This window comes from Sus scrofa, chromosome 5 (genome assembly GCF_000003025.6).
Source record: "Sus scrofa isolate TJ Tabasco breed Duroc chromosome 5, Sscrofa11.1, whole genome shotgun sequence".
Classification (NCBI taxonomy): Eukaryota; Metazoa; Chordata; class Mammalia; order Artiodactyla; family Suidae; genus Sus; species Sus scrofa.
Genome location: NC_010447.5, coordinates 83,502,202 through 83,518,188, shown reverse-complemented (window position 1 = coordinate 83,518,188; position 15,987 = coordinate 83,502,202). Strand labels below are relative to the sequence as shown.

The 15,987-nt window shown below is 41.0% G+C and overlaps 1 long non-coding RNA gene across 1 annotated transcript; it reads left to right on the top strand.

Annotated features, from left to right (window-relative positions):
- Window positions 5,660–15,648, top strand: LOC106510408. The gene is made up of 3 exons (XR_001308870.2): window positions 5,660–7,313; window positions 8,848–8,962; window positions 14,579–15,648. It is a non-coding gene; the product is annotated as an uncharacterized LOC106510408 (long non-coding RNA).

Below are 15,987 nucleotides of genomic sequence, written 5' to 3'. Positions count from 1 at the left end.
GGAGTCCCACGAGTAGCTCAGGCATGGGCACGTAACTTCCCCAGCCCACTGAGAACCAGTTCTGCACTTCTGCCAGGGCTGTTGAGAAAGAGGCTCCTGATTTCAGCTGAGGTTTCTAAGCCAGCAGAGAAACCCGGTGACCATCTTTGACCCATGTGAAAAGAGCCTTTCAGAGGAGAGAGAGTCCTGAACATAGGACCCAGCTCTGACATGTCTGCAAAGTTTACCTGTAGATGGTTCAGCAATTTTATGTTGAATAAATGAATGAGTGAGCTGATAAATTCTCCCTGTCCTTTAAACCAGTTTCAGTCATTTACAACAGGGAGTTTTCTGTTTAATGGACCCTTCCTCTCTGTTATACTGTTGATAGATGATAGAGAAATAGGAATGATAGACAGACAGGCAGGCAGACAGACAGGTAGATTATATAAACTGTGAGGTTCTTGAGGAAGGAGCATGCCTTGTTCCTCAGTATATCTTTAATACCAGCATAGTGTTTATTGAGTGAACAAAAGAATGAGTTTTTTTCTTTATATAATGGCATAGTAGAATGCTACAGGACTTAAAATGGACAAAGGTAACCCCAGGAACTTTGGGAGTCATACTTAATGCATTGGTGTCATATTGGTAATTACTTCTACGAGAACAACCTTCAAAACTCCTGGGGGAAAGTATTAAGATGACCACACCTGTCATTTTGACACTCTTTTGGTAAAAGATAAAAATCCTGCTTTAGAAAATTATAGCACTGTGTGATGTGGGCCAGGGTTTAGTATAATAATAACAAAATGTATGTGGTGCCTGCTATGTACCAGGGTCTGCTTCAAGTGCTTTGTGTGTTTTAACACATTTAATCCTCACAACTTTATAAGATTGATACTTTTCTTACCTCCATTTATATCTTGGAAAACGGAGGCATAAAGGGGCTTACAACTCAGATTCACAAGATAGCACATGGTTTACCCTCTCTGTAGTAAAAGATCCAGTAGAGGCTGATAAGGGGTTAGTCACGAAAGACACCTAGAAAATGTCTTAGAATAGGAGAAGAGGGAAGGCTTCATTTTACAGGAAAAACTATGATTTTGTTTCATTTAAAATTCATTTAAAAATTCAGGACCAGGAGTTCCTGTCATGGCTCAGTGGAAAGTATCTGACTAGCATCCATGTGGATGCAGGTTTGATCGCTGGTCTTGTTCAGTGGATTAAGGATCTGCTGTTGCTGTGAGCTGAGGTGTAGGTCGCAGATGTGGCTTGTATCTGGTGATGCTGTGGCACAGGCCATCGGCTACAGCTCTGATTCAACCCCTAGCCTGGGAACTTCCATGTACCTTGGATGTGGCCCTAAAAAGACCAAACAACAACAAAAAATCAGGACTAGCTTTTTGCAAAAGAAGGAATTAGAAGAAGTTTGTAATTAGCATCTACCCTTCCAATGTCAAGTACCTACTGTCCTGTCCCTCCCGGTACCCTCATGGCTCCTCCGCCCCCAGTCCAGTGCTCTCTACACGTACACACCAGGACCAAGCCTGCCCCGCATCTATGACTCTAGTCACACTGATGGAAATGTCTCACTGCCTTCCCTGCTGTCCATGGTGCCTTGTCCTCACATGAGGAATCAACACTGACACATCGGTCACTTCTCCCTTTTAGTCGTTGCTCTTTCTAAGGGGTGTTTGGATTTTAAACAGAGGACTTTAGACAATAGTTATAAAAATCTTTAGCTAAAGGCATATTTTGGCTTCTAACTTTCCATATAATTATAGGCACAGCGATGCAGAATAACCTGGATGCTCTTGATGAGAAGATAGCGATGGGTAATATTCAGTGACTGCCACTAATGTTCACGTGCTGTGGCAGAGACTACTCACTTCATCCCAATATCTATTATTCATTTCTTCCACATTAAAAGAAATCCTGGGTTTTAGCTAGGCATGTGGCTGGCTGAAGTAAAAAAAAATTCCCATCTTCCCTTGCAGTTGGGTTGGCCATAGGGTCAAGTTCTGGCCAATGGGATGTAAACACATGTCAAGTGTAATGTTTAGGATGTGTCCTGAAAGGAAGGAGGCAAGCCTGTCTTGCTGCCCACCTCCCTTTTGTGGGCTGTACTATGTACATGATTGTGATTTATTTATTTTTTATTTTATTTTTTGCTTTTTTTTAGGGCTGCACCTATGACATATGGAGGTTCCCATACTAGGGGTCGAATCAGAGCCGTAGCTGCCAGCCTACACCATAGCCATGGCAATGCCAGATCTGAGCCGCATCTGTGACCTACACCATAGCTCACAGCAACGCTGGATCCTAAACCCACTGAGCAAGGCCAGGGATTGAACCTATGTCCTCATGGTTACTAGTCGGATTCGTTTCCACTGAGCCATGACAGGAACTCCATGATTATGATTTATAATAAGAAATATATATTTGATCTTTGTTCTCATTTCTGGCACAGAGTTCCTAAAACTCTTAGAATTTTTTAAGTGATGAGAGCAACATAAAATCCTTGTTTTATGTTAATGAGGCCCCTATGGTTGGAAGGTTGGAATTTTCAGTCCTACCTCCCTGACCTCAGGGAAGGGGAGAGAGGCTGGAGGTTGGAATCAATCTCCAATCATGTCTATGTAATAAAGCCTCTCTGGTTTAGTGTTTGCCAGTTTTGTTGGTGTAAATATTCCCATCAGGCCAATTTCAAGCTACCAAGAGTTCAACAATTGACTTGTAAAATTTTCCTGAAAATTTATCAGTCTGTCCTTGTGAGCCCATATGAGCCAGCTCCAGCATACTTCTGAAACATACTTAGCTGAGTTTAAGAAGCTTTAGGCAAACTGCCAGATGTCTCCAACTGTCTTTCCTTATGTCCAGGTTGTATGGCTTTGGGTCTAGTTATGATAACTACACCCCAGAGCAAGCAGAACACCTGGGGGAGCCAGCCTAATGTTGGGCATGGATTAAAGAGTAACCACCTGACCTCTGGGGATGTTAACAGAGCTTCATAGGAAGTGTTGTGGCTGCCCTGTTTCTTTCTGGTGGGTGATCCATTTCTAGAGCAATCGGGCCAAAAAGATTTTCAAATGCCCGTCCAGCTGACAAAACACTTACAACACCATTGCTAGAGCTGAGGGAGAGTAGTTCTGCAGAGAGAAGCAGGACCAGAGCACGTGGGTAGGAGAGAGAAAGCTCTGCTGTCACACAGCTATGGATGGCATCTTGCAGGGCAGGTTGGAGGGACTGATGCCTCCTCTGTAATCAGTGGCTACAATGAGGGCTGTAATTTGAGCGAGTTCTAGAGAAAAGGCTAAGAGTCTTTAATCAGGTGTCTGTGGTGACAAGGGCAATGCAGGACACATAGATGAGGATTTGGCAAAAGCTGCCCTGAGAAAATCCTCTCACTCACCACATCCATAGGAGCAAGGCTGGAGACTCATTGGAACACATGGTACACCCTTTGCAGTGTGTGGACAGTGAGTTTTTGCCACAGTTATTAATAGTTCTCCTGACAGAGTAGGTTCAGTTATGCTCAATAAATCATTTTGTTAACTATACAAATTCCTGAGCTGAAGAAGGTCTTCGGCTTTTTTGGAATAAAGATGCGAGTCTTGGAGGGCCCCGTGTGAGAAAGAGAGTCTCGTTCTCCACATGAGCAAATCTAGAGCATCAGCCCCTCCAAGAACCCTGAGCCTGTCCTCACACGGGGGGAGTTTTGACCTTGCTCTATTCTCCTTCGCACCTCTCTGCTCCCCAAGAGAATCTGTTCCAAGGTTCTAATGTTTTTGATTCAGCCCACTTGTTTTGAATCTGTTTTATTATTCCCAAGGCTGAATTGCAAAGCCTGCACCCTCTGTGTAGATGCTTTTTTCTGGTGGTAGGACAGTGCTTCTCCAGGGACTGAACTGGAGACGTCTCACGTGGAGGTACTGGAGAGCGAGGGTCTTGCCCCCTCCTTCCTTGAGTATCACTCTTGTATGGTCAGGCCACCCAAGATGGCTGTTTTCTTGCTCTCTGTACAGCCTCGGCTCCACCAGTGCTGGCCTCGCCTACACACTGCTCACATGACCGACCTTCCTGCATACTTGCTCCCGGCCCAGCTAGTGATTACCTGAAATCAGAGCATCTCCACCATGATAACTTATCGAGGGGCTGCTGAGGGGCACACCCTTCTGCTGCTTTCCAGGTAAGGGCGAGCCAACCTTATGTCAATTCTGCCTGTAACTGGTGACCTCCCCCTGACCCTGGGAGCAAATTCCTGCCATGTCCTGCCCCACCACCCTCTGCCCCACACAATGCGGTGTTGTTCCAGGCCTTGTTCTGAGATGTAAGGTCCCCCTGCTCATTAAACTATTGCTGTCTCTGTTGCTGACTCTGGGCTCTTTCTTCATCTGGAAGCTGGGTGAGTACACACCTTGCAGGCCTGTGGGATGCAGCCCAACAACTATGGACTCAGGTTTTGTTTTTGAACTCAGTGCTTCTCTGTCCTTTGGACACAGCCTCGTTCACCTCTGAGCACTTCCTTACTGTCTGGCACAAGATGCTTCCCTATCGTCTTTAACTTTCCCTGCCCCAGACCTGGACAGTCATGATCATAAGAAGCCCTCGTTTCTGTGAGTGGGAAATGTTATTTAGAAACAACAAAGTGAGTGTGAGGTATGCTCATTACTACTTGGGTGTCGTTGCTTCCAGCTCTTAATTTAGATAGAGCTAGAAAAAAAAATTAAATGATGAATTCATAATGCTTCCTCAATTCAAACAAAAAACAGCTCCAAACTTTGATTTTCTCATTACATATATATTTTTTCTTAGTTAAAATCTTGGTTTTGGACATCAGTAGATTTATTTGTTGATACTGTTATACCATAAACACAAAATAGTTTCAGAAATACAGCAATCAGTAACACTTTTAGTTATGAATCTGTTAAGTCAGGATGTCCTTATAATTCTTTTGATCTTAAGATATATTCTATTAAAGATGTACAATCTTAGTATTATATTTAAAAGTTATTTGAATTAATTCATTTTGTGTGGCTATGTTTCTATCTAGTATATAGTAATATTCACTTCTTTAATGTTAAGGTTTTATATTTCTTTTTATTTAATTGTATGTTTGAATATATAAAATAATGACATAGCTTAAAAGTTAAAACCAATAAAAAAGTTCTAATTGGAAGTCTTACTTGCACCCCTATTCCCTAAACCCCACTTGCCCATTCCCTACAGGCAGCTATATTTGTTAGTTTTTGCTTTTAATTTTTTTTTTTTTTTTTTTTTTTGTCTTTTGTCTTTTTAGGGCCGCACCTGTGGCATATAGAGGTTCCCAGGCTAGGGGTTGAATCGGAGCTTTTGCTGCCAGCTTATGCCAGAGCCACGGCAATGCCAGATCCAAGCTGTGTCTGTGACCTACACCACAGCTCATGGCAACGCTGGATACTTAACCCACTGAGTGAGGCCAGGGACCAAACCTGCAACCTCATGGTTTCCGCTGCGCCACGACGGGGACTCCTAATTTTTTTTTTCTTTTTATGACTGCACCCATGGCACATGGAATTTCCCAGGCTAGGGATTGAATCTGAGCCACAGCCGTGACCTATGCTGTGACCTATGCTGTGACAACACAGGATCCGGACCCTTTAACCCACTCCACTGGGCAGGGATCAAACCCATACCTCCACAGTGACTCCAGCAGCTGCAGTCGGATTCTTAACCACTGAGCCACAGTGGGAACTCCTCATTAGTTTTTTATTTATTGTTCCTGACTCTTTTTGCAAGAATAAGGAAATATACACATATATGTTTTTATTTCCTCTTCTTTCCTATGCTATGATTAGTCTTTGGCACTTCCTGTTTTATCTCTTGGCAGCATAATTTGCAGAATACCCCATATTAGTTCATAGAGATCTTTCTCATTATTTTTGATGGCTGCATTCTGCTGTGTGGATACCCTGTAATTTGCAAATAATGTCCTATGCTTGGACATATGGGTTATTCCTAATATTCTGTTATGACAAATAATGTAATGAATAACTTGTACTTTTTTTGTATTTGTGAACGTACTATTTTCAGGTAAATTTCTAGCAATGGGATTGATGGGTCAAAGGGTTAATGCATATGCAATTTCTCTAGAAAATGCCAAATTTCCCTCTATATGGGCTATACCATTTTGCTTCCCCACCAACAATATGTGAAATTTCTTTTTTTCTCCATAGTCTGGCTATAAAGTGTATTGTCAAAGTCTTGACTTTTTTTGGCCAATCACAGATGGTTGAGAAATGGCATCTCAAAGTAATTTTAATTTGCATTTCTCTTATTTTGTGTGAAATTGAACATTATTAATATATTTAAAAGGTTGCTTGTGTATGTTTTTTTTTTTCCATGAACTGAGCAGGTGCTCATATCTTTTACTATTTAGTAGGTTTTTAAGGCATAATCTAAAAATCATCCAATTCTATTTATGACTTTGGAGTTTATAAAAGACTTTCAAAAGTCATCTTTTTGATTCTAAAAGATTTTGAAAACCTCAGAAGGAATAAGGACAGTACTACTGAACCAGAACAGTTTCAAAGATTGTCTCATTAATCTGGAAAATATGGGAGGACCTGCAATTATATGCATGAACTATCTTGTCGATGCTTTTGGAAACCTTGAGCGGAGTATTTCATGTAGAAGATCACCAACACCGGCTGAGGGCAGCTTGTAACGTCTTCATAATCATTTAATGAATATTCTCAGAAGTCCAAAGATGTCACATAAAGCCTGACTTGTTCTCTGCTTACAGTTACGCCTGAAAGGAACCCTGAGATGGAAATGGGGGTTGGCAGAACAGCAGCTACACCTATGAAACATCATAGTCTGATGGGCTTGTTCACTTGATTACTTTTGTGGTTTGTTTTTGAAGTTTTGCTTTCATTTCTCTTTGATTCAGAAAATACCTTGAAGTCTCCCCAGTCTCAGTAATGGTTGCAAAGGCCAGCCGTTTTCCTTAAGAGGGTCCCTGCCAGGAATCTTTCATTTAGCAAAATCAAACTTCTAAATGCGGGGGTTGAATTATTGGAATTACCGCTTGGCAAATGCAGAAGCCTCAACGCTGCCATGCTGTGACCCAGGGAAAGATTTTCGGAAAATAAGGCTCATTCTCTTCAGTTGGAATGAAACGGCTCTGCAAGGAGTCAAATTGGCATTCTGTCAGCAGGATCTTCTTAAGTAAAGAGGAAAATGAATGTGTTCTGTCCACAAATGATGTCGGCCAAGCAAATTGGGGGAGAAGAGGAGAATGGAAAGAGCCTCACTGGCTTCCCTATTGATCCAAAAGTCACCTTCTGGAAGGGGTAAGGTGAAAGGGAGCCCACATCTCTAGTCCACCAACCACTTTTCCTTGTGGGCAGGAAGGAAGAAACAATATCATGTCTCCATTAGAACAATCCTCGGAAATCCTGCCAAAAATGTACACACAGTTGAAATGGAGGGGAATGAATGACTCAGGATTTCTCATGAAGGGTGTCAAACGGTTACCCTCTGGGGTATTCCCTAGACCAAAGCTGAGGTCAGAAAAGACAAACCATATTTACCATATGAAGGTTAGCACTGACCCCAGGGGGTGAAGTGCCTGAGGCTTTGATTTTTCCTGTACAGCAAAGTGACTCTGTCATGTATATGTGTGTGGGTATATATATACCCCCACACACTCATTTTATATATATATTATTTTGATCATGGTCTATCCCAGGAGATTGGATATAGTTCTCTGTGCTATACAGTAGGACCTCATTGCTTATCCATTCTAAATGTAATAGTTTGCATCTACTAACCCCAAACTCTCCATCCATCCTGCTCTCCCCCCCTCCCCCTTAGCAACCACAAGTCTGTTCTTTATGTCTATGAGTCTGTTTCTGTTTCATAGATAAGTTTGTGCCATATTTTAGCTTCCACATACAGGTGATATCATACGGTATTTGTCCATCTCCTTCTGACTTCACTTAGTAGGAGAATCTCTAGTTGCATCTAAAATGCACACATTTTAAATGTACAGTTTGAAGAATTTTGACAAATGGGTGTGTGCAAACCACGACTACTATCAAAATATAGGACATATCCTTCATTCCCAAAGTTTCCCTTTTTGTGCCGTCTTATTCCTGGACTCAGGAAACGACTGATGTGCATTCCGTTGCTAAAGATTAAATTAAACTTTCTTGTGATTTTCATGATTTCATACTGTGAGTGGAATCATGCAGTATTTACACATTTGTGTCATGCTTCTTTCATTCAGCGTACATTTGGGATTCATTCATGCCACTTATACGAGCAATTCTTTTTTATTTTTCCTTTGACTTGATGTACAATTTGTTTATTCATTCACATATTGATTGGCATTTGAGCTGTTTACAGTGTGAGGCTACTACAAATAAAGTTGCCATGAACATTTATGTACAAGCCTTTGTGCATGCATATGTCTTAATTTCTCTTGAATGAACACGTAGGAGTGGAATTTCTGTCATATGGCAAACATGTTTTATAAGAAACTTCCAAACCATTCCCTGGAGTGGTCGTATTATTCCACGTTCCCACCAGCAATGAGTGGGAGTAGCTCTAGTTACTCCATGTCCTTCCCATCACTTGGCATCATTAGTCTTTTAATTTTAGACATTCTGCTGCTGTCTTGATTTGCATTTCTTTAATCACTAATATTTCTTAAGCATCTTTTCATTTGTTTATTGGCTATTTATATATGTCTTTTTCATATTTTTTACCCATTAAATTTTTTTTGCCTTGTTACTGTTGTAAGAACTCTTTATAAATATGATGTAATTTCTTTGTCAGGTGCCTGCCTTGCTAATATTTTCTCTTTGTCTGTGTCTTGCACAGGGTTCTATTGGTGAACAGAAAAAAAAAATGAACCCAAACTACAGACAAGAATAAACATATTTTCCAAGAGGAAGTGGCTCTTGAATTCAGTGTCGAAAGGAGGGTTACTGGGTGGGTAAGTCGTGGGTGTTCAGGCCCCCATGAAGGAACTTCTGAAAGGTACCAAAGGATGACCCAACTTTAGGCCAGTTCTTTCCTCTCTCATAGATAAAGCTTTAGTCTAGGATGATTATATCCATTAAGTTAGTGGATACTAATATTTGCATCACTGATAGATATATCCCTCCGAAGAGGTGTTTGAAACTAGAAACAACCATTTTCTTACCAAATTACTTTCTATTCACCCTTTTCCATAAATTTTCAATTGGTGAAATTGTAGAAAAGGAATTTTGGGGTAGGAAACTTCGGGTTTGCCTATAAATATTTGCCAATAAGTGTCTTTCAATAAACTGAAATCCACAGGATATGCCACGACAGCACTTAAGCAATTTGTTTCATCCTCCTTCATCTCCATGTAAACAGTGTACTAACCATTGTCCAAGTGCTAAAAGAATATGTCTGTGAGTCAACTGCACAGTCGCTTCGCTCCCTTTACCACGGTAGCAGCCAAAAATATGAAGTGAAGAAACTCACTAGTTCCTGGTCACAGAAGCTGAAAGATAATAGCGGTTCTTCCTTTGCAGCGTTGCCAGGAAACATGCCCTTTCCTTCCAAAATAATGGGGAATCCTGAGATAGATAATGGATAGACGTATGTATGGACACATGAGTAAATGAGTGAATGGAAAGATGGATGGATGGATAACCAGCCAGCCAGAGGGGCTCGTGTTTATCCATCTGTAAGATGAGATGAAGAAGTGGAGAGAGTTACCCATTGAATGAGAAGGAATGAAAAGAGAAATCAAGAGATAATTGATAACTCTTGTCAGCAGATAAATTAAGAAAAGGAGACATAAAAACACTTAGAAAAAGCTATCCACAGCAGAGGACCACAACACGCCCCTTTCAACATCTATAACCACAGGGACTGTGACAGCTGGTTCAGCAGCCAGGCTTGCTGAATGGCTCATCAGAGGATGATGGGCAAGGTCTCCAGGCAGGAGAGGGAATCACCTTTGCTGGTTCTCTTCCCTCTACACTCCTGTATTGTATCCAGTGGTTTCCTGGTCAAATGAAAAAAGACAGGATCTACATTATACCTGGTACAGGTTTTTCTTTTTTTTAATTGAGTCATAACTCATATAATATAAAACTGACCCTTTAAAAATATGCCCTCCAGTAGTTATTTCACTTTTGAGCAGGTGGCTTGTGCAGGTAACACCACTATCTAATTGCAGCACATTTTTATCACACCAAAGGAAGGGAAAAAGAGAGAAAGGAAACCTCACACCCATTAGGGGTCACTCCCCCTTCCTTCCTCCCTCCCCCTGGACCCTTAGCAACTACTATCTACTTTTTTGTTCTAAAAACTTAATTTTTAAAGAGAAGTTTCAGGTTTACAACAAAATCGAAAGATATAGAGATTTTCCAAAAGTGTCCTTCCCTCATCAACATCACTTACCACATTAGTCACCTTTCTTTCTTTCTTCCTTTCTTCCTCCCTCTTTTCCTTCCTTCCTTCCTTCCTTCCTTCCTTCCTTCCTTCCTTCCTTCCTTCCTTCCTTCCTTCCTTCCCTCCTTCCTTCTCTTCTTTTTCAAGGATGAACCTACCTTGACACATCATAATCATCCAAAATCCATAGATTACCTAATGGTTCACTTTTGATGTTGTATATTCTGTGGGTTATTTCCATCATTATAACGTTGTACAGGGTATTTTCACTGCCCTAAATATCCTGTGTTCTGCCGATTTATCGTGTCCTATCACCTCCCAGCACGCCCCACCCCACAACACTTTCTGTATCTGTAGATTTGCCTATTCTGGACATTTTATGTAACTATCTGCCATGTGGGCTTTTATGTCTGGCTTCTTTCACCTAGCATAATATGGATTTTTTCTTTCTTTTTTAATTAGTCAATTTCATTTCTTAGAGCAGTTTCAGTATATAGAAAAATTGAGCAGACATGTGAGAACGTTCACATACCTTTCTTCCTCACCCCTTACACAGAGTTCTCTATTCCTTTTTTTAAGCCATCTTAACCATTTAAAAATGTGCAGTTCAATAGAGTCAGCCATATTCCCATTGTTGTGCCAGTATGCTGATTTTTTTTTTTTTTTTTTTTGAGGATAGGGTGGAGAGCCGTCTTTGAGTCAGGGAGGAAAAAGTTGTGCCTTCCCTGGAATGAGAGCTCATAGCCTTTAGAAGGCTCTTATTTCCTATGATCCTGCAGTACCCAGAGGCAGCCCCGCCAGTCTGAGGCTCACCTCCCCTCGCCGAGCATGGTGATTCTCCAAGAACGGGCGTGTTCCTCCTTGACCTTGCAGCATTGATTTGTTCTCCTCCACTTTAGTAAATATTTTAAGGCATGGAATTGGATTTTAAATAGCAGAGGCTTATTTTTATCCCAAATAAAACTTAACTGAATTAATGTTGAAAGCACAAAATGATTCAACTCTAAGTACTTGTTGAGTAAGTCTTCCTAAAACTATTTTAATTGTCTCTTCTGAGCACAGAGGCCATCTGACTTATGAGATTTGGAATGCTGATAATATTCTTAAACATTGGAGATTTTTGCCAACATCAAGGGTAATTTAGGGATAATTCCTCTGCGACTGGATTACTTTTCTATGAGTGTCTATGAGAGGATAAATCGGAGAGAAATATAAAGACATAAGAAGAAGCTCTCTGAATTTTTGGTTTATGTCTAGTAGAAAAACGGTGGATTGAGAACATTTGTTGAGTGGTTAGTGTGTCCCAGGTACTGTGCTAAGCATTTTTACATGTGTTTTCTCTTTAAAAGCTCACAGCGGTCTTAGGAGCTACATACTACTATCATTTTTTCTTCCTTCCTACCTTCCTTTCCTTTACTTTCTTTTCCCTTCCTTTCCTGTCCTGTCCTGTCCTGTCCCGTCCCGTCCCGTCCCGTCCCGTCCTGTCTTTCTTTCTTTCTTTCTTTCTTTCTTTCTTTCTTTCTTTCTTTCTTTCTTTCTTTCTTTCTTTCTTTCTTTCTCTCTCTCTCTCTCTCTCTCTCTCTCTCTCTCTCTCTCTCTTTCTTTCGTTTGGCTTTTTAGGGCTGCACCTACAGCATATGGAGGCTTCAAGGCTAGGGGTCTATATGGAGGTGCAGCTGCTGGCCTATATCATAGCCACAGCAATACCAAGTCTGAGCTACATCTGTGACCGCATGGCAATGATGGATCTTTAGCCCACTGAGAAAGGGCAGGGATTGAGCCCATATCCTCATGAATCCTAGTTGGGTTCTTAACCTACTGAACCACAACAGGAACTCCCTATTATCATTTTCTAATTGAAGTATATTTGATACATAACATTGTGCAAGTTTAAGTTGTACAATTGAAACATTTATATTGCAGCATGATTGACACTGTAACATTAGCTAACACCTCCATCACACCACTTAATTATCATTTCTTCTCATAGTGTGAATAATTAAAGATCTAGCCTCTTAGTAAGTTTAATGCTTGCAATAGAGTTTTGATTCCTATAACCACTCTACTGTGTTTTAACTCTGCAGGACTTATTTATCTACTAGTTACAAGTACGTACCCTTAAACAACATCTCTTTAGGAAGACAGTGGAGCTAAGAGAGATTAAATCACTTGCCTAAGTTCCCCCGTTTGGCAGGAGAACTTAACTCCAAAGTTCAGTTTAAACACTCTGCCAACCTGGGAGTTAGATCATGAAAATTCTCATCCTGATTATGTGACTGAATGTAACTGAGCCTCATTTTCCTCACCTTTTACAATGAGGATCTCAGACCACAGCCATGATTCCTGGCCTTGGAGTTGTGCTACCCCATCTCCTTCAGAACAAGCTGCTGTGGAGAGTATGGTTAACTGACAGCCCCCAGCGACTGCCCCCATGAATCTGAGGCCACGTTTATACCGGGCTGGTCCCAGCCAGGGACTGAGCATGGCAGGGGTCCTGGGGCTGGTCCCAGCCAGGGACAGAGCATGACAGGGGTCCTGGGGCTGGCCCAGTGGGGGCTTTCTCCAACAGGCAAGTATAGCTCCAGGACTCCCCGTCAGCTGGCCGGGATGGCACTGCAGACTCAGCTTCTTTCCATCTAACCCTTCCTTTCCGATCTCCTTCCCAGGACCTGCATGGTGATGTGAAGGCTCTAGCTGCCCACATCCCTTTATCCTTCACAGGAATTTCCCTCAGTAATTCTTTCGCACATCTAAACCTGTCTTGGCATCTGCAATGCAGAGGCCTAGAGCTGACAACGGTCAACCTGTGCGGGAGGGTCAGGGAAATATTTCAAAGGGTCCACAAATTCCAAATTCAACAAGCAATGTCTTTAGATTCTATAAATCCTCAGTCCCACATTTATAGGAACTCCTACTTTCCAAATGAAGGTGGATGATAAATATAATGTAGTCTTTTAAGCACGTTATTGAATTTTTGTTACTATGTATGTTTTCCACTGGTAAATTTTGCAAACGTGATTGGTCAAAGTGGTCTTCTTGCTTGAAACTCTTGGGAGCTACTGGGGTGGATGCCCGCCAAGGTCTGTCAGGTCTGACATCCTTTGAGCCATGGCAGGGTCAATACAGCATGGTAGTTAAGGAGCAGGGCTGAAAGCATGGCCATTGGGATCAGATGGACCTGGGTTTGAGTCTTTACTCTGCTTCTCACTAGCTGCATAATCGCAGGCAAGATGCATAACCTCTCCACGTCTTTGTTTCCTCATCTAAAATAGAGACACTAAGAGTGACTTCCATATGGTATGATCGCAAGGACTACTGGGCTTCATAAAAGTTCATTGGAATTATTATCATTATCGTTCTTAGCTTCATCTTGCGTATTCATCTTCACTTCTAACCAAAGATTGTGTACAGTGTATTTCATAGTTTCAAACTTACTTTATGAGAACAGGAGATAGTATTTCTTAACTTCCTACATTGCGTGGTTCATCCCTCTGAAGATACTGCATCTCATGTTTAATACACCCCTACTCCTTTGAGCTTAGACCTTTGTAACCAGCTGAGCTTTCATTTCATCATCTAGAATAATCTTGCCCTTAATGTCCCCCCCCCCCGTGTGATTTTCTTTCATGGCCAGTTTGTCCTCACTGTTCAGGTTAGAGCCATATCAGCAACATGAAGGACTGAGGAAAGCGTCTATCATTCATACAATCCCCTTTCAAATAGATAATTTCAGGCCAATGTAGGGATGTGACATTTGGGAGTAAGGCAGCTTTTTTTGAATAATGTAAATAATTGCTTGTGTGAGTGCTGATTTTATAGTTGACAGCAAAATGTCTTTTGGGGTAGCTCATTAGTGGGGCAGGTGCAAAGACAGCTGTTCTAATTAATGTATTAGAAATCCCCATCCTTGATTTTTGTTAAGGATTAGAGATAAGCTTTGCTATCTACCTGATTACAGGTAAATAATCAGGAAAAAGATGGGACTGAAAAGGGGTAACCAATAAGAATGTTTTAGCTGAAGGTAACAAAATACGCGACTTTACTGTTAAACAAATAGGAGTTTATTTTTCTCATGTAAATAAAGTCAGGAAACAGATGGTTGCTGGGGTGGGTTTATCAGCTCAGCAGTGTCTAGGGTTATCTTCCTGAGATTCTTTTGGATTTTTCTTCCTTGTCCTAGAGTGGTTATAGGAATTCCAGTCATCATGCTCATCATCAAGGCAAGAAGACGGAGGAGGCAGTGGGGATAAGAAGTTCCATCAAACCACCAATGTGAGCAAACTCTGTATTTATGCCTTGCTGGCTAGGACTGTGCATGTGGCCCTCATCCGGCCGCAAAGGAAGCTGGGAAATTAGAATTTAGCTTGGCACCTTGCCATCCTGGACACAATCAGGCCTCTACCTGTTGGAGAAACTCAAGAAAGTATATTGGTTGTAAAGGCAGCCAACTTTCAGAGGCAAGCTGGGGAATGTTATTGATGTTTATGTCTTGATCCACTTACTTTTTCCTTGGTGAGAAGAATGAGAAGACTAATAAACGTTGTACTGGAGATCAAAGTACATCACAACAAATTTCAAAGAGGTGTCCACAATGTTCCCTCTATGTCAGCTTATACTATACTGAGAAATATACTTGTGGTAATAGTTAGAAGTCATCTTCTTAGTCATGAGGAAATGTTTGCCATAACAATGTCATGGTAATATGATCTACTTGCAATTACAGCATCTAGCAGCGATTCTAATGAAACCACCTTGATTTCTCTGAAACGACATGTTATGTTTAGGGAAAAGTACATCCTGGAATCTCTTTGAGAGTTCAGTTGTAATTTGCTGAAATTAGTTGTCCCCACATTCACAATTTGGGTTTTAGAAAAGATTCAAGCTACATCAGGAACTTAAGCAGAACATAAATAGATCTTAAGAGTCATGAGGTGTGCAATATAAAATAGGCCATGCCTCAGGAGTTTCTCGTGAAGATGCCTGCAACGTGAACTTTTGGACCCTGATTCTGCAAGAATTGTCTCTCTTGAGAACTAGGTAAAGTTGTGTGATGATGGGCAAGTATCTCTCTGTACTTTTTCTCATTTGTAAGTCACATGACTACATTTGTCAGAAACTACAATCTAAGTTACGTAGTTTTTATTTTATCATTTTTATTTTAAATACTGCTCAAAATTTAATCAGTTGTATGTTTATCATGGGTAAAATAAACATAGCTATTTGACTTATAGAATATCTATATGACATATACTTCTCTCTCCTGATGTTTTTGCTCTATTATCTTTAAATCATTTGTCACTCTGATTTTCCCTTTAAAAATTGAGTGATATTTTCAAATTATGTTCTTCATGGAAAATTTGAAAACCATAGAAAAGTAAAAAAGAAAACCTCATATTATTTATGACACATTTGTATGAATTTACTTGTTTTACCCCTTATGACTGCTTGGTGCGGTGCTCAAGACAGGACAGACACACACAGATAATGTAGTGACAGTGTGTGCCTGGAGCAAACTGGCACCTCCCTAAATCTGGGCAAATAAAATCAAGTTCCAACTTCAACTGACGCATTTGGTGAGAGCAGCCAATT